Source organism: Rhinichthys klamathensis, unplaced genomic scaffold (assembly GCF_029890125.1).
Source record: "Rhinichthys klamathensis goyatoka isolate OS25496 unplaced genomic scaffold, OSU_Roscu_1.1 h1tg000001l_1, whole genome shotgun sequence".
Taxonomy (NCBI): Eukaryota; Metazoa; Chordata; class Actinopteri; order Cypriniformes; family Leuciscidae; genus Rhinichthys; species Rhinichthys klamathensis.
In genome coordinates this window covers 2302501-2322500 of record NW_026606555.1, presented here as the reverse complement: position 1 = coordinate 2322500, position 20000 = coordinate 2302501, and the positions used below count along the sequence as shown (strand labels likewise).

Sequence of the window (20000 nt, the reverse complement as noted above, 5' to 3'; positions counted from 1 at the left end):
GGACCTCTTTGGAACACAGGCCTCCTCCTCCACTTGGAACAAAACATCACCATTATATCCACACACCACAGATGCTCGATGGTGATTTGAAAGGAGTTTTGAACAGGACCTCTTTGGAACACAGGCCTCCTCCACCCCTTGGAACAAAACATCCATCGTCCCTGGGTGGGCTCGAACCACCATCCTTTCGGTTAACAGCCGAACGCGCTAACCAATTGCGCCACAGAGACCGGCTGCAAGTCAGCCACTGGGTCACGTTATAAAAAAGCACAATTGGACGTTTCCGGCAAAGACAAACAAGTTTTCCACTAGCGTAATGTGTACAGCGCGCTGAAAACCGAGACCACCTGTTGGGAAGAGAGATAGCTAATAGACACGCCCAACGTGGGGCTCGAACCCACGACCCTGAGATTAAGAGTCTCATGCTCTACCGACTGAGCTAGCCGGGCGGGTGCAGGGCTTTGCTTCGGGATGGTCGCAGATTTTAATGGAGCCTCATATTTTGCGAATCGATTGCTCCTTTTATGACCAAAACCCCCATTTGATCACAGTCAAAAGTTGGAAATGGGTATTTGAAAGGTGGTGATTTGAAAGGAGTTTTGAACAGGACCTCACTGGAACACAGTAGGGCATCGAGGAGGCCTCGATGGTGATTTAAAAGGAATTTTGAACAGGACCTCTTTGGAACACAGGCCTCCTCCACACTTGGAACAAAACATGATCATTCCATCCACACACCACAGATGCTCGATGGGGATTTAAAAGGAGTTTTGAACAGGACCTCAATGGAACACAGTCCTCCTCTACCACTTGGAACAAAACATGATCATTCCATCCACACACCACAGATGCTCGATGGTGATTTGAAAGGAGTTGTGAACAGGACCTCAATGGAACACAGGCCTCCTCCTCCACTTGGAACAAAACATCACCATTATATCCTCACACCACAGATGCTCGATGGTGATTTGAAAGGAGTTTTGAACAGGACCTCTTTGGAACACAGGCCTCCTCCTCCACTTGGAACAAAACATCACAATTATATATACACACCACAGATGCTCGATGGTGATTTGAAAGGAGTTTTGAACAGGACCTCTTTGGAACACAGGCCTCCTCCTCCACTTGGAACAAAACATTACCATTATATCCACTTGGAACAAAACATCACCATTATATCCTCACACCACAGATGCTCGATGGTGATTTGAAAGGAGTTTTGAACAGGACCTCTTTGGAACACAGGCCTCCTCCACCCCTTGGAACAAAACATCCATCGTCCCTGGGTGGGCTCGAACCACCATCCTTTCAGTTAACAGCCGAACGCGCTAACCAATTGCGCCACAGAGACCGGCGGCAAGTCAGCCACTGGGTCAGGTTATAAAAAAGCACAATTGGACGTTTCCGGCAAAGACAAACAAGTTTTCCACTAGAGTAATGTGTACAGCGCGCTGAAAACCGAGACCACCTATTGGGAAGAGAGATAGCTAATAGATACGCCCAACGTGGGGCTCGAACCCACGACCCTGAGATTAAGAGTCTCATGCTCTACCGACTGAGCTAGCCGGGGCAGGTGCTGAGCTTTGCTTCGGGCTGGTCGCAGATTTTAATGGAGCCTCATATTTTGCGAATCGATTGGCCTCATGTCTGAGAGCCTGATAGGTTACAAGTTACTGGTGGCCTCCTTTTATGACCAAAACCCCCATTCGATCACAGTCAAAATTTGGAAATGGGTATTTGAAAGGTGGAGATTTGAAAGGAGTTTTGAACAGGACCTCACTGGAACACAGTAGGGCATCGAGGAGGCCTCGATGGTGATTTAAAAGGAATTTTGAACAGGACCTCTTTGGAACACAGGCCTCCTCCACACTTGGAAAAAAACATGATCATTCCATCCACACACCACAGATGCTCGATGGGGATTTAAAAGGAGTTTTGAACAGGACCTCAATGGAACACAGTCCTCCTCTACCACTTGGAACAAAACATGATCATTCCATCCACACACCACAGATGCTCGATGGTGATTTGAAAGGAGTTTTGAACAGGACCTCAATGGAACACAGGCCTCCTCCTCCACTTGGAACAAAACATCACCATTATATCCTCACACCACAGATGCTCGATGGTGATTTGAAAGGAGTTTTGAACAGGACCTCTTTGGAACACAGGCCTCCTCCTCCACTTGGAACAAAACATCCATCGTCCCTGGGTGGGCTCGAACCACCATCCTTTCAGTTAACAGCCGAACGCGCTAACCAATTGCGCCACAGAGACCGGCGGCAAGTCAGCCACTGGGTCAGGTTATAAAAAAGCACAATTGGACGTTTCCGGCAAAGACAAACAAGTTTTCCACTAGAGTAATGTGTACAGCGCGCTGAAAACCGAGACCACCTATTGGGAAGAGAGATAGCTAATAGATACGCCCAACGTGGGGCTCGAACCCACGACCCTGAGATTAAGAGTCTCATGCTCTACCGACTGAGCTAGCCGGGGCAGGTGCTGAGCTTTGCTTCGGGCTGGTCGCAGATTTTAATGGAGCCTCATATTTTGCGAATCGATTGGCCTCATGTCTGAGAGCCTGATAGGTTACAAGTTACTGGTGGCCTCCTTTTATGACCAAAACCCCCATTCGATCACAGTCAAAATTTGGAAATGGGTATTTGAAAGGTGGAGATTTGAAAGGAGTTTTGAACAGGACCTCACTGGAACACAGTAGGGCATCGAGGAGGCCTCGATGGTGATTTAAAAGGAATTTTGAACAGGACCTCTTTGGAACACAGGCCTCCTCCACACTTGGAAAAAAACATGATCATTCCATCCACACACCACAGATGCTCGATGGGGATTTAAAAGGAGTTTTGAACAGGACCTCAATGGAACACAGTCCTCCTCTACCACTTGGAACAAAACATGATCATTCCATCCACACACCACAGATGCTCGATGGTGATTTGAAAGGAGTTTTGAACAGGACCTCAATGGAACACAGGCCTCCTCCTCCACTTGGAACAAAACATCACCATTATATCCTCACACCACAGATGCTCGATGGTGATTTGAAAGGAGTTTTGAACAGGACCTCTTTGGAACACAGGCCTCCTCCTCCACTTGGAACAAAACATCCATCGTCCCTGGGTGGGCTCGAACCACCATCCTTTCAGTTAACAGCCGAACGCGCTAACCAATTGCGCCACAGAGACCGGCGGCAAGTCAGCCACTGGGTCAGGTTATAAAAAAGCACAATTGGACGTTTCCGGCAAAGACAAACAAGTTTTCCACTAGAGTAATGTGTACAGCGCGCTGAAAACCGAGACCACCTATTGGGAAGAGAGATAGCTAATAGATACGCCCAACGTGGGGCTCGAACCCACGACCCTGAGATTAAGAGTCTCATGCTCTACCGACTGAGCTAGCCGGGGCAGGTGCTGAGCTTTGCTTCGGGCTGGTCGCAGATTTTAATGGAGCCTCATATTTTGCGAATCGATTGGCCTCATGTCTGAGAGCCTGATAGGTTACAAGTTACTGGTGGCCTCCTTTTATGACCAAAACCCCCATTCGATCACAGTCAAAATTTGGAAATGGGTATTTGAAAGGTGGAGATTTGAAAGGAGTTTTGAACAGGACCTCACTGGAACACAGTAGGGCATCGAGGAGGCCTCGATGGTGATTTAAAAGGAATTTTGAACAGGACCTCTTTGGAACACAGGCCTCCTCCACACTTGGAAAAAAACATGATCATTCCATCCACACACCACAGATGCTCGATGGGGATTTAAAAGGAGTTTTGAACAGGACCTCAATGGAACACAGTCCTCCTCTACCACTTGGAACAAAACATGATCATTCCATCCACACACCACAGATGCTCGATGGTGATTTGAAAGGAGTTTTGAACAGGACCTCAATGGAACACAGGCCTCCTCCTCCACTTGGAACAAAACATCACCATTATATCCTCACACCACAGATGCTCGATGGTGATTTGAAAGGAGTTTTGAACAGGACCTCTTTGGAACACAGGCCTCCTCCTCCACTTGGAACAAAACATCACCATTATATCCACACACCACAGATGCTCGATGGTGATTTGAAAGGAGTTTTGAACAGGACCTCTTTGGAACACAGGCCTCCTCCACCCCTTGGAACAAAACATCCATCGTCCCTGGGTGGGCTCGAACCACCATCCTTTCAGTTAACAGCCGAACGCGCTAACCAATTGCGCCACAGAGTCCGGCGGCAAGTCAGCCACTGGGTCAGGTTATAAAAAAGCACAATTGGACGTTTCCGGCAAAGACAAACAAGTTTTCCACTAGAGTAATGTGTACAGCGCGCTGAAAACCGAGACCACCTATTGGGAAGAGAGATAGCTAATAGATACGCCCAACGTGGGGCTCGAACCCACGACCCTGAGATTAAGAGTCTCATGCTCTACCGACTGAGCTAGCCGGGGCAGGTGCTGAGCTTTGCTTCGGGCTGGTCGCAGATTTTAATGGAGCCTCATATTTTGCGAATCGATTGGCCTCATGTCTGAGAGCCTGATAGGTTACAAGTTACTGGTGGCCTCCTTTTATGACCAAAACCCCCATTCGATCACAGTCAAAATTTGGAAATGGGTATTTGAAAGGTGGAGATTTGAAAGGAGTTTTGAACAGGACCTCACTGGAACACAGTAGGGCATCGAGGAGGCCTCGATGGTGATTTAAAAGGAATTTTGAACAGGACCTCTTTGGAACACAGGCCTCCTCCACACTTGGAAAAAAACATGATCATTCCATCCACACACCACAGATGCTCGATGGGGATTTAAAAGGAGTTTTGAACAGGACCTCAATGGAACACAGTCCTCCTCTACCACTTGGAACAAAACATGATCATTCCATCCACACACCACAGATGCTCGATGGTGATTTGAAAGGAGTTTTGAACAGGACCTCAATGGAACACAGGCCTCCTCCTCCACTTGGAACAAAACATCACCATTATATCCTCACACCACAGATGCTCGATGGTGATTTGAAAGGAGTTTTGAACAGGACCTCTTTGGAACACAGGCCTCCTCCTCCACTTGGAACAAAACATCACCATTATATCCACACACCACAGATGCTCGATGGTGATTTGAAAGGAGTTTTGAACAGGACCTCTTTGGAACACAGGCCTCCTCCTCCACTTGGAACAAAACATTACCATTATATCCTCACACCACAGATGCTCGATGGTGATTTGAAAGGAGTTTTGAACAGGACCTCTTTGGAACACAGGCCTCCTCCACCCCTTGGAACAAAACATCCATCGTCCCTGGGTGGGCTCGAACCACCATCCTTTCGGTTAACAGCCGAACGCGCTAACCAATTGCGCCACAGAGACCGGCTGCAAGTCAGCCACTGGGTCACGTTATAAAAAAGCACAATTGGACGTTTCCGGCAAAGACAAACAAGTTTTCCACTAGCGTAATGTGTACAGCGCGCTGAAAACCGAGACCACCTGTTGGGAAGAGAGATAGCTAATAGACACGCCCAACGTGGGGCTCGAACCCACGACCCTGAGATTAAGAGTCTCATGCTCTACCGACTGAGCTAGCCGGGCGGGTGCAGGGCTTTGCTTCGGGATGGTCGCAGATTTTAATGGAGCCTCATATTTTGCGAATCGATTGCTCCTTTTATGACCAAAACCCCCATTTGATCACAGTCAAAAGTTGGAAATGGGTATTTGAAAGGTGGTGATTTGAAAGGAGTTTTGAACAGGACCTCACTGGAACACAGTAGGGCATCGAGGAGGCCTCGATGGTGATTTAAAAGGAATTTTGAACAGGACCTCTTTGGAACACAGGCCTCCTCCACACTTGGAACAAAACATGATCATTCCATCCACACACCACAGATGCTCGATGGGGATTTAAAAGGAGTTTTGAACAGGACCTCAATGGAACACAGTCCTCCTCTACCACTTGGAACAAAACATGATCATTCCATCCACACACCACAGATGCTCGATGGTGATTTGAAAGGAGTTGTGAACAGGACCTCAATGGAACACAGGCCTCCTCCTCCACTTGGAACAAAACATCACCATTATATCCTCACACCACAGATGCTCGATGGTGATTTGAAAGGAGTTTTGAACAGGACCTCTTTGGAACACAGGCCTCCTCCTCCACTTGGAACAAAACATCACAATTATATATACACACCACAGATGCTCGATGGTGATTTGAAAGGAGTTTTGAACAGGACCTCTTTGGAACACAGGCCTCCTCCTCCACTTGGAACAAAACATTACCATTATATCCACTTGGAACAAAACATCACCATTATATCCTCACACCACAGATGCTCGATGGTGATTTGAAAGGAGTTTTGAACAGGACCTCTTTGGAACACAGGCCTCCTCCACCCCTTGGAACAAAACATCCATCGTCCCTGGGTGGGCTCGAACCACCATCCTTTCAGTTAACAGCCGAACGCGCTAACCAATTGCGCCACAGAGACCGGCGGCAAGTCAGCCACTGGGTCAGGTTATAAAAAAGCACAATTGGACGTTTCCGGCAAAGACAAACAAGTTTTCCACTAGAGTAATGTGTACAGCGCGCTGAAAACCGAGACCACCTATTGGGAAGAGAGATAGCTAATAGATACGCCCAACGTGGGGCTCGAACCCACGACCCTGAGATTAAGAGTCTCATGCTCTACCGACTGAGCTAGCCGGGGCAGGTGCTGAGCTTTGCTTCGGGCTGGTCGCAGATTTTAATGGAGCCTCATATTTTGCGAATCGATTGGCCTCATGTCTGAGAGCCTGATAGGTTACAAGTTACTGGTGGCCTCCTTTTATGACCAAAACCCCCATTCGATCACAGTCAAAATTTGGAAATGGGTATTTGAAAGGTGGAGATTTGAAAGGAGTTTTGAACAGGACCTCACTGGAACACAGTAGGGCATCGAGGAGGCCTCGATGGTGATTTAAAAGGAATTTTGAACAGGACCTCTTTGGAACACAGGCCTCCTCCACACTTGGAAAAAAACATGATCATTCCATCCACACACCACAGATGCTCGATGGGGATTTAAAAGGAGTTTTGAACAGGACCTCAATGGAACACAGTCCTCCTCTACCACTTGGAACAAAACATGATCATTCCATCCACACACCACAGATGCTCGATGGTGATTTGAAAGGAGTTTTGAACAGGACCTCAATGGAACACAGGCCTCCTCCTCCACTTGGAACAAAACATCACCATTATATCCTCACACCACAGATGCTCGATGGTGATTTGAAAGGAGTTTTGAACAGGACCTCTTTGGAACACAGGCCTCCTCCTCCACTTGGAACAAAACATCCATCGTCCCTGGGTGGGCTCGAACCACCATCCTTTCAGTTAACAGCCGAACGCGCTAACCAATTGCGCCACAGAGACCGGCGGCAAGTCAGCCACTGGGTCAGGTTATAAAAAAGCACAATTGGACGTTTCCGGCAAAGACAAACAAGTTTTCCACTAGAGTAATGTGTACAGCGCGCTGAAAACCGAGACCACCTATTGGGAAGAGAGATAGCTAATAGATACGCCCAACGTGGGGCTCGAACCCACGACCCTGAGATTAAGAGTCTCATGCTCTACCGACTGAGCTAGCCGGGGCAGGTGCTGAGCTTTGCTTCGGGCTGGTCGCAGATTTTAATGGAGCCTCATATTTTGCGAATCGATTGGCCTCATGTCTGAGAGCCTGATAGGTTACAAGTTACTGGTGGCCTCCTTTTATGACCAAAACCCCCATTCGATCACAGTCAAAATTTGGAAATGGGTATTTGAAAGGTGGAGATTTGAAAGGAGTTTTGAACAGGACCTCACTGGAACACAGTAGGGCATCGAGGAGGCCTCGATGGTGATTTAAAAGGAATTTTGAACAGGACCTCTTTGGAACACAGGCCTCCTCCACACTTGGAAAAAAACATGATCATTCCATCCACACACCACAGATGCTCGATGGGGATTTAAAAGGAGTTTTGAACAGGACCTCAATGGAACACAGTCCTCCTCTACCACTTGGAACAAAACATGATCATTCCATCCACACACCACAGATGCTCGATGGTGATTTGAAAGGAGTTTTGAACAGGACCTCAATGGAACACAGGCCTCCTCCTCCACTTGGAACAAAACATCACCATTATATCCTCACACCACAGATGCTCGATGGTGATTTGAAAGGAGTTTTGAACAGGACCTCTTTGGAACACAGGCCTCCTCCTCCACTTGGAACAAAACATCACCATTATATCCACACACCACAGATGCTCGATGGTGATTTGAAAGGAGTTTTGAACAGGACCTCTTTGGAACACAGGCCTCCTCCACCCCTTGGAACAAAACATCCATCGTCCCTGGGTGGGCTCGAACCACCATCCTTTCAGTTAACAGCCGAACGCGCTAACCAATTGCGCCACAGAGTCCGGCGGCAAGTCAGCCACTGGGTCAGGTTATAAAAAAGCACAATTGGACGTTTCCGGCAAAGACAAACAAGTTTTCCACTAGAGTAATGTGTACAGCGCGCTGAAAACCGAGACCACCTATTGGGAAGAGAGATAGCTAATAGATACGCCCAACGTGGGGCTCGAACCCACGACCCTGAGATTAAGAGTCTCATGCTCTACCGACTGAGCTAGCCGGGGCAGGTGCTGAGCTTTGCTTCGGGCTGGTCGCAGATTTTAATGGAGCCTCATATTTTGCGAATCGATTGGCCTCATGTCTGAGAGCCTGATAGGTTACAAGTTACTGGTGGCCTCCTTTTATGACCAAAACCCCCATTCGATCACAGTCAAAATTTGGAAATGGGTATTTGAAAGGTGGAGATTTGAAAGGAGTTTTGAACAGGACCTCACTGGAACACAGTAGGGCATCGAGGAGGCCTCGATGGTGATTTAAAAGGAATTTTGAACAGGACCTCTTTGGAACACAGGCCTCCTCCACACTTGGAAAAAAACATGATCATTCCATCCACACACCACAGATGCTCGATGGGGATTTAAAAGGAGTTTTGAACAGGACCTCAATGGAACACAGTCCTCCTCTACCACTTGGAACAAAACATGATCATTCCATCCACACACCACAGATGCTCGATGGTGATTTGAAAGGAGTTTTGAACAGGACCTCAATGGAACACAGGCCTCCTCCTCCACTTGGAACAAAACATCACCATTATATCCTCACACCACAGATGCTCGATGGTGATTTGAAAGGAGTTTTGAACAGGACCTCTTTGGAACACAGGCCTCCTCCTCCACTTGGAACAAAACATCACCATTATATCCACACACCACAGATGCTCGATGGTGATTTGAAAGGAGTTTTGAACAGGACCTCTTTGGAACACAGGCCTCCTCCTCCACTTGGAACAAAACATTACCATTATATCCTCACACCACAGATGCTCGATGGTGATTTGAAAGGAGTTTTGAACAGGACCTCTTTGGAACACAGGCCTCCTCCACCCCTTGGAACAAAACATCCATCGTCCCTGGGTGGGCTCGAACCACCATCCTTTCGGTTAACAGCCGAACGCGCTAACCAATTGCGCCACAGAGACCGGCTGCAAGTCAGCCACTGGGTCACGTTATAAAAAAGCACAATTGGACGTTTCCGGCAAAGACAAACAAGTTTTCCACTAGCGTAATGTGTACAGCGCGCTGAAAACCGAGACCACCTGTTGGGAAGAGAGATAGCTAATAGACACGCCCAACGTGGGGCTCGAACCCACGACCCTGAGATTAAGAGTCTCATGCTCTACCGACTGAGCTAGCCGGGCGGGTGCAGGGCTTTGCTTCGGGATGGTCGCAGATTTTAATGGAGCCTCATATTTTGCGAATCGATTGCTCCTTTTATGACCAAAACCCCCATTTGATCACAGTCAAAAGTTGGAAATGGGTATTTGAAAGGTGGTGATTTGAAAGGAGTTTTGAACAGGACCTCACTGGAACACAGTAGGGCATCGAGGAGGCCTCGATGGTGATTTAAAAGGAATTTTGAACAGGACCTCTTTGGAACACAGGCCTCCTCCACACTTGGAACAAAACATGATCATTCCATCCACACACCACAGATGCTCGATGGGGATTTAAAAGGAGTTTTGAACAGGACCTCAATGGAACACAGTCCTCCTCTACCACTTGGAACAAAACATGATCATTCCATCCACACACCACAGATGCTCGATGGTGATTTGAAAGGAGTTGTGAACAGGACCTCAATGGAACACAGGCCTCCTCCTCCACTTGGAACAAAACATCACCATTATATCCTCACACCACAGATGCTCGATGGTGATTTGAAAGGAGTTTTGAACAGGACCTCTTTGGAACACAGGCCTCCTCCTCCACTTGGAACAAAACATCACAATTATATATACACACCACAGATGCTCGATGGTGATTTGAAAGGAGTTTTGAACAGGACCTCTTTGGAACACAGGCCTCCTCCTCCACTTGGAACAAAACATTACCATTATATCCACTTGGAACAAAACATCACCATTATATCCTCACACCACAGATGCTCGATGGTGATTTGAAAGGAGTTTTGAACAGGACCTCTTTGGAACACAGGCCTCCTCCACCCCTTGGAACAAAACATCCATCGTCCCTGGGTGGGCTCGAACCACCATCCTTTCAGTTAACAGCCGAACGCGCTAACCAATTGCGCCACAGAGACCGGCGGCAAGTCAGCCACTGGGTCAGGTTATAAAAAAGCACAATTGGACGTTTCCGGCAAAGACAAACAAGTTTTCCACTAGAGTAATGTGTACAGCGCGCTGAAAACCGAGACCACCTATTGGGAAGAGAGATAGCTAATAGATACGCCCAACGTGGGGCTCGAACCCACGACCCTGAGATTAAGAGTCTCATGCTCTACCGACTGAGCTAGCCGGGGCAGGTGCTGAGCTTTGCTTCGGGCTGGTCGCAGATTTTAATGGAGCCTCATATTTTGCGAATCGATTGGCCTCATGTCTGAGAGCCTGATAGGTTACAAGTTACTGGTGGCCTCCTTTTATGACCAAAACCCCCATTCGATCACAGTCAAAATTTGGAAATGGGTATTTGAAAGGTGGAGATTTGAAAGGAGTTTTGAACAGGACCTCACTGGAACACAGTAGGGCATCGAGGAGGCCTCGATGGTGATTTAAAAGGAATTTTGAACAGGACCTCTTTGGAACACAGGCCTCCTCCACACTTGGAAAAAAACATGATCATTCCATCCACACACCACAGATGCTCGATGGGGATTTAAAAGGAGTTTTGAACAGGACCTCAATGGAACACAGTCCTCCTCTACCACTTGGAACAAAACATGATCATTCCATCCACACACCACAGATGCTCGATGGTGATTTGAAAGGAGTTTTGAACAGGACCTCAATGGAACACAGGCCTCCTCCTCCACTTGGAACAAAACATCACCATTATATCCTCACACCACAGATGCTCGATGGTGATTTGAAAGGAGTTTTGAACAGGACCTCTTTGGAACACAGGCCTCCTCCTCCACTTGGAACAAAACATCCATCGTCCCTGGGTGGGCTCGAACCACCATCCTTTCAGTTAACAGCCGAACGCGCTAACCAATTGCGCCACAGAGACCGGCGGCAAGTCAGCCACTGGGTCAGGTTATAAAAAAGCACAATTGGACGTTTCCGGCAAAGACAAACAAGTTTTCCACTAGAGTAATGTGTACAGCGCGCTGAAAACCGAGACCACCTATTGGGAAGAGAGATAGCTAATAGATACGCCCAACGTGGGGCTCGAACCCACGACCCTGAGATTAAGAGTCTCATGCTCTACCGACTGAGCTAGCCGGGGCAGGTGCTGAGCTTTGCTTCGGGCTGGTCGCAGATTTTAATGGAGCCTCATATTTTGCGAATCGATTGGCCTCATGTCTGAGAGCCTGATAGGTTACAAGTTACTGGTGGCCTCCTTTTATGACCAAAACCCCCATTCGATCACAGTCAAAATTTGGAAATGGGTATTTGAAAGGTGGAGATTTGAAAGGAGTTTTGAACAGGACCTCACTGGAACACAGTAGGGCATCGAGGAGGCCTCGATGGTGATTTAAAAGGAATTTTGAACAGGACCTCTTTGGAACACAGGCCTCCTCCACACTTGGAAAAAAACATGATCATTCCATCCACACACCACAGATGCTCGATGGGGATTTAAAAGGAGTTTTGAACAGGACCTCAATGGAACACAGTCCTCCTCTACCACTTGGAACAAAACATGATCATTCCATCCACACACCACAGATGCTCGATGGTGATTTGAAAGGAGTTTTGAACAGGACCTCAATGGAACACAGGCCTCCTCCTCCACTTGGAACAAAACATCACCATTATATCCTCACACCACAGATGCTCGATGGTGATTTGAAAGGAGTTTTGAACAGGACCTCTTTGGAACACAGGCCTCCTCCTCCACTTGGAACAAAACATCACCATTATATCCACACACCACAGATGCTCGATGGTGATTTGAAAGGAGTTTTGAACAGGACCTCTTTGGAACACAGGCCTCCTCCACCCCTTGGAACAAAACATCCATCGTCCCTGGGTGGGCTCGAACCACCATCCTTTCAGTTAACAGCCGAACGCGCTAACCAATTGCGCCACAGAGTCCGGCGGCAAGTCAGCCACTGGGTCAGGTTATAAAAAAGCACAATTGGACGTTTCCGGCAAAGACAAACAAGTTTTCCACTAGAGTAATGTGTACAGCGCGCTGAAAACCGAGACCACCTATTGGGAAGAGAGATAGCTAATAGATACGCCCAACGTGGGGCTCGAACCCACGACCCTGAGATTAAGAGTCTCATGCTCTACCGACTGAGCTAGCCGGGGCAGGTGCTGAGCTTTGCTTCGGGCTGGTCGCAGATTTTAATGGAGCCTCATATTTTGCGAATCGATTGGCCTCATGTCTGAGAGCCTGATAGGTTACAAGTTACTGGTGGCCTCCTTTTATGACCAAAACCCCCATTCGATCACAGTCAAAATTTGGAAATGGGTATTTGAAAGGTGGAGATTTGAAAGGAGTTTTGAACAGGACCTCACTGGAACACAGTAGGGCATCGAGGAGGCCTCGATGGTGATTTAAAAGGAATTTTGAACAGGACCTCTTTGGAACACAGGCCTCCTCCACACTTGGAAAAAAACATGATCATTCCATCCACACACCACAGATGCTCGATGGGGATTTAAAAGGAGTTTTGAACAGGACCTCAATGGAACACAGTCCTCCTCTACCACTTGGAACAAAACATGATCATTCCATCCACACACCACAGATGCTCGATGGTGATTTGAAAGGAGTTTTGAACAGGACCTCAATGGAACACAGGCCTCCTCCTCCACTTGGAACAAAACATCACCATTATATCCTCACACCACAGATGCTCGATGGTGATTTGAAAGGAGTTTTGAACAGGACCTCTTTGGAACACAGGCCTCCTCCTCCACTTGGAACAAAACATCACCATTATATCCACACACCACAGATGCTCGATGGTGATTTGAAAGGAGTTTTGAACAGGACCTCTTTGGAACACAGGCCTCCTCCTCCACTTGGAACAAAACATTACCATTATATCCTCACACCACAGATGCTCGATGGTGATTTGAAAGGAGTTTTGAACAGGACCTCTTTGGAACACAGGCCTCCTCCACCCCTTGGAACAAAACATCCATCGTCCCTGGGTGGGCTCGAACCACCATCCTTTCGGTTAACAGCCGAACGCGCTAACCAATTGCGCCACAGAGACCGGCTGCAAGTCAGCCACTGGGTCACGTTATAAAAAAGCACAATTGGACGTTTCCGGCAAAGACAAACAAGTTTTCCACTAGCGTAATGTGTACAGCGCGCTGAAAACCGAGACCACCTGTTGGGAAGAGAGATAGCTAATAGACACGCCCAACGTGGGGCTCGAACCCACGACCCTGAGATTAAGAGTCTCATGCTCTACCGACTGAGCTAGCCGGGCGGGTGCAGGGCTTTGCTTCGGGATGGTCGCAGATTTTAATGGAGCCTCATATTTTGCGAATCGATTGCTCCTTTTATGACCAAAACCCCCATTTGATCACAGTCAAAAGTTGGAAATGGGTATTTGAAAGGTGGTGATTTGAAAGGAGTTTTGAACAGGACCTCACTGGAACACAGTAGGGCATCGAGGAGGCCTCGATGGTGATTTAAAAGGAATTTTGAACAGGACCTCTTTGGAACACAGGCCTCCTCCACACTTGGAACAAAACATGATCATTCCATCCACACACCACAGATGCTCGATGGGGATTTAAAAGGAGTTTTGAACAGGACCTCAATGGAACACAGTCCTCCTCTACCACTTGGAACAAAACATGATCATTCCATCCACACACCACAGATGCTCGATGGTGATTTGAAAGGAGTTGTGAACAGGACCTCAATGGAACACAGGCCTCCTCCTCCACTTGGAACAAAACATCACCATTATATCCTCACACCACAGATGCTCGATGGTGATTTGAAAGGAGTTTTGAACAGGACCTCTTTGGAACACAGGCCTCCTCCTCCACTTGGAACAAAACATCACAATTATATATACACACCACAGATGCTCGATGGTGATTTGAAAGGAGTTTTGAACAGGACCTCTTTGGAACACAGGCCTCCTCCTCCACTTGGAACAAAACATTACCATTATATCCACTTGGAACAAAACATCACCATTATATCCTCACACCACAGATGCTCGATGGTGATTTGAAAGGAGTTTTGAACAGGACCTCTTTGGAACACAGGCCTCCTCCACCCCTTGGAACAAAACATCCATCGTCCCTGGGTGGGCTCGAACCACCATCCTTTCAGTTAACAGCCGAACGCGCTAACCAATTGCGCCACAGAGACCGGCGGCAAGTCAGCCACTGGGTCAGGTTATAAAAAAGCACAATTGGACGTTTCCGGCAAAGACAAACAAGTTTTCCACTAGAGTAATGTGTACAGCGCGCTGAAAACCGAGACCACCTATTGGGAAGAGAGATAGCTAATAGATACGCCCAACGTGGGGCTCGAACCCACGACCCTGAGATTAAGAGTCTCATGCTCTACCGACTGAGCTAGCCGGGGCAGGTGCTGAGCTTTGCTTCGGGCTGGTCGCAGATTTTAATGGAGCCTCATATTTTGCGAATCGATTGGCCTCATGTCTGAGAGCCTGATAGGTTACAAGTTACTGGTGGCCTCCTTTTATGACCAAAACCCCCATTCGATCACAGTCAAAATTTGGAAATGGGTATTTGAAAGGTGGAGATTTGAAAGGAGTTTTGAACAGGACCTCACTGGAACACAGTAGGGCATCGAGGAGGCCTCGATGGTGATTTAAAAGGAATTTTGAACAGGACCTCTTTGGAACACAGGCCTCCTCCACACTTGGAAAAAAACATGATCATTCCATCCACACACCACAGATGCTCGATGGGGATTTAAAAGGAGTTTTGAACAGGACCTCAATGGAACACAGTCCTCCTCTACCACTTGGAACAAAACATGATCATTCCATCCACACACCACAGATGCTCGATGGTGATTTGAAAGGAGTTTTGAACAGGACCTCAATGGAACACAGGCCTCCTCCTCCACTTGGAACAAAACATCACCATTATATCCTCACACCACAGATGCTCGATGGTGATTTGAAAGGAGTTTTGAACAGGACCTCTTTGGAACACAGGCCTCCTCCTCCACTTGGAACAAAACATCCATCGTCCCTGGGTGGGCTCGAACCACCATCCTTTCAGTTAACAGCCGAACGCGCTAACCAATTGCGCCACAGAGACCGGCGGCAAGTCAGCCACTGGGTCAGGTTATAAAAAAGCACAATTGGACGTTTCCGGCAAAGACAAACAAGTTTTCCACTAGAGTAATGTGTACAGCGCGCTGAAAACCGAGACCACCTATTGGGAAGAGAGATAGCTAATAGATACGCCCAACGTGGGGCTCGAACCCACGACCCTGAGATTAAGAGTCTCATGCTCTACCGACTGAGCTAGCCGGGGCAGGTGCTGAGCTTTGCTTCGGGCTGGTCGCAGATTTTAATGGAGCCTCATATTTTGCGAATCGATTGGCCTCATGTCTGAGAGCCTGATAGGTTACAAGTTACTGGTGGCCTCCTTTTATGACCAAAACCCCCATTCGATCACAGTCAAAATTTGGAAATGGGTATTTGAAAGGTGGAGATTTGAAAGGAGTTTTGAACAGGACCTCACTGGAACACAGTAGGGCATCGAGGAGGCCTCGATGGTGATTTAAAAGGAATTTTGAACAGGACCTCTTTGGAACACAGGCCTCCTCCACACTTGGAAAAAAACATGATCATTCCATCCACACACCACAGATGCTCGATGGGGATTTAAAAGGAGTTTTGAACAGGACCTCAATGGAACACAGTCCTCCTCTACCACTTGGAACAAAACATGATCATTCCATCCACACACCACAGATGCTCGATGGTGATTTGAAAGGAGTTTTGAACAGGACCTCAATGGAACACAGGCCTCCTCCTCCACTTGGAACAAAACATCACCATTATATCCTCACACCACAGATGCTCGATGGTGATTTGAAAGGAGTTTTGAACAGGACCTCTTTGGAACACAGGCCTCCTCCTCCACTTGGAACAAAACATCACCATTATATCCACACACCACAGATGCTCGATGGTGATTTGAAAGGAGTTTTGAACAGGACCTCTTTGGAACACAGGCCTCCTCCACCCCTTGGAACAAAACATCCATCGTCCCTGGGTGGGCTCGAACCACCATCCTTTCAGTTAACAGCCGAACGCGCTAACCAATTGCGCCACAGAGTCCGGCGGCAAGTCAGCCACTGGGTCAGGTTATAAAAAAGCACAATTGGACGTTTCCGGCAAAGACAAACAAGTTTTCCACTAGAGTAATGTGTACAGCGCGCTGAAAACCGAGACCACCTATTGGGAAGAGAGATAGCTAATAGATACGCCCAACGTGGGGCTCGAACCCACGACCCTGAGATTAAGAGTCTCATGCTCTACCGACTGAGCTAGCCGGGGCAGGTGCTGAGCTTTGCTTCGGGCTGGTCGCAGATTTTAATGGAGCCTCATATTTTGCGAATCGATTGGCCTCATGTCTGAGAGCCTGATAGGTTACAAGTTACTGGTGGCCTCCTTTTATGACCAAAACCCCCATTCGATCACAGTCAAAATTTGGAAATGGGTATTTGAAAGGTGGAGATTTGAAAGGAGTTTTGAACAGGACCTCACTGGAACACAGTAGGGCATCGAGGAGGCCTCGATGGTGATTTAAAAGGAATTTTGAACAGGACCTCTTTGGAACACAGGCCTCCTCCACACTTGGAAAAAAACATGATCATTCCATCCACACACCACAGATGCTCGATGGGGATTTAAAAGGAGTTTTGAACAGGACCTCAATGGAACACAGTCCTCCTCTACCACTTGGAACAAAACATGATCATTCCATCCACACACCACAGATGCTCGATGGTGATTTGAAAGGAGTTTTGAACAGGACCTCAATGGAACACAGGCCTCCTCCTCCACTTGGAACAAAACATCACCATTATATCCTCACACCACAGATGCTCGATGGTGATTTGAAAGGAGTTTTGAACAGGACCTCTTTGGAACACAGGCCTCCTCCTCCACTTGGAACAAAACATCACCATTATATCCACACACCACAGATGCTCGATGGTGATTTGAAAGGAGTTTTGAACAGGACCTCTTTGGAACACAGGCCTCCTCCTCCACTTGGAACAAAACATTACCATTATATCCTCACACCACAGATGCTCGATGGTGATTTGAAAGGAGTTTTGAACAGGACCTCTTTGGAACACAGGCCTCCTCCACCCCTTGGAACAAAACATCCATCGTCCCTGGGTGGGCTCGAACCACCATCCTTTCGGTTAACAGCCGAACGCGCTAACCAATTGCGCCACAGAGACCGGCTGCAAGTCAGCCACTGGGTCACGTTATAAAAAAGCACAATTGGACGTTTCCGGCAAAGACAAACAAGTTTTCCACTAGCGTAATGTGTACAGCGCGCTGAAAACCGAGACCACCTGTTGGGAAGAGAGATAGCTAATAGACACGCCCAACGTGGGGCTCGAACCCACGACCCTGAGATTAAGAGTCTCATGCTCTACCGACTGAGCTAGCCGGGCGGGTGCAGGGCTTTGCTTCGGGATGGTCGCAGATTTTAATGGAGCCTCATATTTTGCGAATCGATTGCTCCTTTTATGACCAAAACCCCCATTTGATCACAGTCAAAAGTTGGAAATGGGTATTTGAAAGGTGGTGATTTGAAAGGAGTTTTGAACAGGACCTCACTGGAACACAGTAGGGCATCGAGGAGGCCTCGATGGTGATTTAAAAGGAATTTTGAACAGGACCTCTTTGGAACACAGGCCTCCTCCACACTTGGAACAAAACATGATCATTCCATCCACACACCACAGATGCTCGATGGGGATTTAAAAGGAGTTTTGAACAGGACCTCAATGGAACACAGTCCTCCTCTACCACTTGGAACAAAACATGATCATTCCATCCACACACCACAGATGCTCGATGGTGATTTGAAAGGAGTTGTGAACAGGACCTCAATGGAACACAGGCCTCCTCCTCCACTTGGAACAAAACATCACCATTATATCCTCACACCACAGATGCTCGATGGTGATTTGAAAGGAGTTTTGAACAGGACCTCTTTGGAACACAGGCCTCCTCCTCCACTTGGAACAAAACATCACAATTATATATACACACCACAGATGCTCGATGGTGATTTGAAAGGAGTTTTGAACAGGACCTCTTTGGAACACAGGCCTCCTCCTCCACTTGGAACAAAACATTACCATTATATCCACTTGGAACAAAACATCACCATTATATCCTCACACCACAGATGCTCGATGGTGATTTGAAAGGAGTTTTGAACAGGACCTCTTTGGAACACAGGCCTCCTCCACCCCTTGGAACAAAACATCCATCGTCCCTGGGTGGGCTCGAACCACCATCCTTTCAGTTAACAGCCGAACGCGCTAACCAATTGCGCCACAGAGACCGGCGGCAAGTCAGCCACTGGGTCAGGTTATAAAAAAGCACAATTGGACGTTTCCGGCAAAGACAAACAAGTTTTCCACTAGAGTAATGTGTACAGCGCGCTGAAAACCGAGACCACCTATTGGGAAGAGAGATAGCTAATAGATACGCCCAACGTGGGGCTCGAACCCACGACCCTGAGATTAAGAGTCTCATGCTCTACCGACTGAGCTAGCCGGGGCAGGTGCTGAGCTTTGCTTCGGGCTGGTCGCAGATTTTAATGGAGCCTCATATTTTGCGAATCGATTGGCCTCATGTCTGAGAGCCTGATAGGTTACAAGTTACTGGTGGCCTCCTTTTATGACCAAAACCCCCATTCGATCACAGTCAAAATTTGGAAATGGGTATTTGAAAGGTGGAGATTTGAAAGGAGTTTTGAACAGGACCTCACTGGAACACAGTAGGGCATCGAGGAGGCCTCGATGGTGATTTAAAAGGAATTTTGAACAGGACCTCTTTGGAACACAGGCCTCCTCCACACTTGGAAAAAAACATGATCATTCCATCCACACACCACAGATGCTCGATGGGGATTTAAAAGGAGTTTTGAACAGGACCTCAATGGAACACAGTCCTCCTCTACCACTTGGAACAAAACATGATCATTCCATCCACACACCACAGATGCTCGATGGTGATTTGAAAGGAGTTTTGAACAGGACCTCAATGGAACACAGGCCTCCTCCTCCACTTGGAACAAAACATCACCATTATATCCTCACACCACAGATGCTCGATGGTGATTTGAAAGGAGTTTTGAACAGGACCTCTTTGGAACACAGGCCTCCTCCTCCACTTGGAACAAAACATCCATCGTCCCTGGGTGGGC

At 47.7% G+C, this 20000-nt stretch overlaps 21 non-coding genes across 21 annotated transcripts in view; all 21 read right to left on the bottom strand.

Moving 5' to 3' along the window:
- Window positions 1–156: 156 nt before the first annotated feature.
- On the bottom strand, window positions 157–230 carry trnan-guu (transfer RNA asparagine (anticodon GUU)). The gene has a single exon. It is a non-coding gene; the product is annotated as a tRNA-Asn (tRNA).
- A 146-nt stretch (window positions 231–376) lies between these two features.
- trnak-cuu (transfer RNA lysine (anticodon CUU)) lies at window positions 377–449 on the bottom strand. Its single transcript has one exon. It is a non-coding gene; the product is annotated as a tRNA-Lys (tRNA).
- An 828-nt stretch (window positions 450–1277) lies between these two features.
- On the bottom strand, window positions 1278–1351 carry trnan-guu (transfer RNA asparagine (anticodon GUU)). Its single transcript has one exon. It is a non-coding gene; the product is annotated as a tRNA-Asn (tRNA).
- An 852-nt stretch (window positions 1352–2203) lies between these two features.
- On the bottom strand, window positions 2204–2277 carry trnan-guu (transfer RNA asparagine (anticodon GUU)). Its single transcript has one exon. It is a non-coding gene; the product is annotated as a tRNA-Asn (tRNA).
- An 852-nt stretch (window positions 2278–3129) lies between these two features.
- Window positions 3130–3203, bottom strand: trnan-guu (transfer RNA asparagine (anticodon GUU)). The gene has a single exon. It is a non-coding gene; the product is annotated as a tRNA-Asn (tRNA).
- A 2093-nt stretch (window positions 3204–5296) lies between these two features.
- trnan-guu (transfer RNA asparagine (anticodon GUU)) lies at window positions 5297–5370 on the bottom strand. The gene has a single exon. It is a non-coding gene; the product is annotated as a tRNA-Asn (tRNA).
- A 146-nt stretch (window positions 5371–5516) lies between these two features.
- Window positions 5517–5589, bottom strand: trnak-cuu (transfer RNA lysine (anticodon CUU)). Its single transcript has one exon. It is a non-coding gene; the product is annotated as a tRNA-Lys (tRNA).
- Window positions 5590–6417: 828 nt separating this feature from the next.
- trnan-guu (transfer RNA asparagine (anticodon GUU)) lies at window positions 6418–6491 on the bottom strand. The gene has a single exon. It is a non-coding gene; the product is annotated as a tRNA-Asn (tRNA).
- Window positions 6492–7343: 852 nt separating this feature from the next.
- trnan-guu (transfer RNA asparagine (anticodon GUU)) lies at window positions 7344–7417 on the bottom strand. Its single transcript has one exon. It is a non-coding gene; the product is annotated as a tRNA-Asn (tRNA).
- Window positions 7418–9510: 2093 nt separating this feature from the next.
- Window positions 9511–9584, bottom strand: trnan-guu (transfer RNA asparagine (anticodon GUU)). The gene has a single exon. It is a non-coding gene; the product is annotated as a tRNA-Asn (tRNA).
- Window positions 9585–9730: 146 nt separating this feature from the next.
- On the bottom strand, window positions 9731–9803 carry trnak-cuu (transfer RNA lysine (anticodon CUU)). Its single transcript has one exon. It is a non-coding gene; the product is annotated as a tRNA-Lys (tRNA).
- An 828-nt stretch (window positions 9804–10631) lies between these two features.
- On the bottom strand, window positions 10632–10705 carry trnan-guu (transfer RNA asparagine (anticodon GUU)). Its single transcript has one exon. It is a non-coding gene; the product is annotated as a tRNA-Asn (tRNA).
- Window positions 10706–11557: 852 nt separating this feature from the next.
- trnan-guu (transfer RNA asparagine (anticodon GUU)) lies at window positions 11558–11631 on the bottom strand. The gene has a single exon. It is a non-coding gene; the product is annotated as a tRNA-Asn (tRNA).
- A 2093-nt stretch (window positions 11632–13724) lies between these two features.
- Window positions 13725–13798, bottom strand: trnan-guu (transfer RNA asparagine (anticodon GUU)). Its single transcript has one exon. It is a non-coding gene; the product is annotated as a tRNA-Asn (tRNA).
- A 146-nt stretch (window positions 13799–13944) lies between these two features.
- Window positions 13945–14017, bottom strand: trnak-cuu (transfer RNA lysine (anticodon CUU)). Its single transcript has one exon. It is a non-coding gene; the product is annotated as a tRNA-Lys (tRNA).
- An 828-nt stretch (window positions 14018–14845) lies between these two features.
- On the bottom strand, window positions 14846–14919 carry trnan-guu (transfer RNA asparagine (anticodon GUU)). Its single transcript has one exon. It is a non-coding gene; the product is annotated as a tRNA-Asn (tRNA).
- Window positions 14920–15771: 852 nt separating this feature from the next.
- On the bottom strand, window positions 15772–15845 carry trnan-guu (transfer RNA asparagine (anticodon GUU)). Its single transcript has one exon. It is a non-coding gene; the product is annotated as a tRNA-Asn (tRNA).
- A 2093-nt stretch (window positions 15846–17938) lies between these two features.
- Window positions 17939–18012, bottom strand: trnan-guu (transfer RNA asparagine (anticodon GUU)). The gene has a single exon. It is a non-coding gene; the product is annotated as a tRNA-Asn (tRNA).
- Window positions 18013–18158: 146 nt separating this feature from the next.
- On the bottom strand, window positions 18159–18231 carry trnak-cuu (transfer RNA lysine (anticodon CUU)). Its single transcript has one exon. It is a non-coding gene; the product is annotated as a tRNA-Lys (tRNA).
- Window positions 18232–19059: 828 nt separating this feature from the next.
- trnan-guu (transfer RNA asparagine (anticodon GUU)) lies at window positions 19060–19133 on the bottom strand. The gene has a single exon. It is a non-coding gene; the product is annotated as a tRNA-Asn (tRNA).
- Window positions 19134–19985: 852 nt separating this feature from the next.
- trnan-guu (transfer RNA asparagine (anticodon GUU)) overlaps window positions 19986–20000 on the bottom strand; it is a 74-nt gene continuing 59 nt past the window's right edge. Inside the window, exon 1 of the tRNA in view lies at window positions 19986–20000. This exon is cut by the window's right edge and continues 59 nt beyond it. This is a non-coding gene — a tRNA (tRNA-Asn).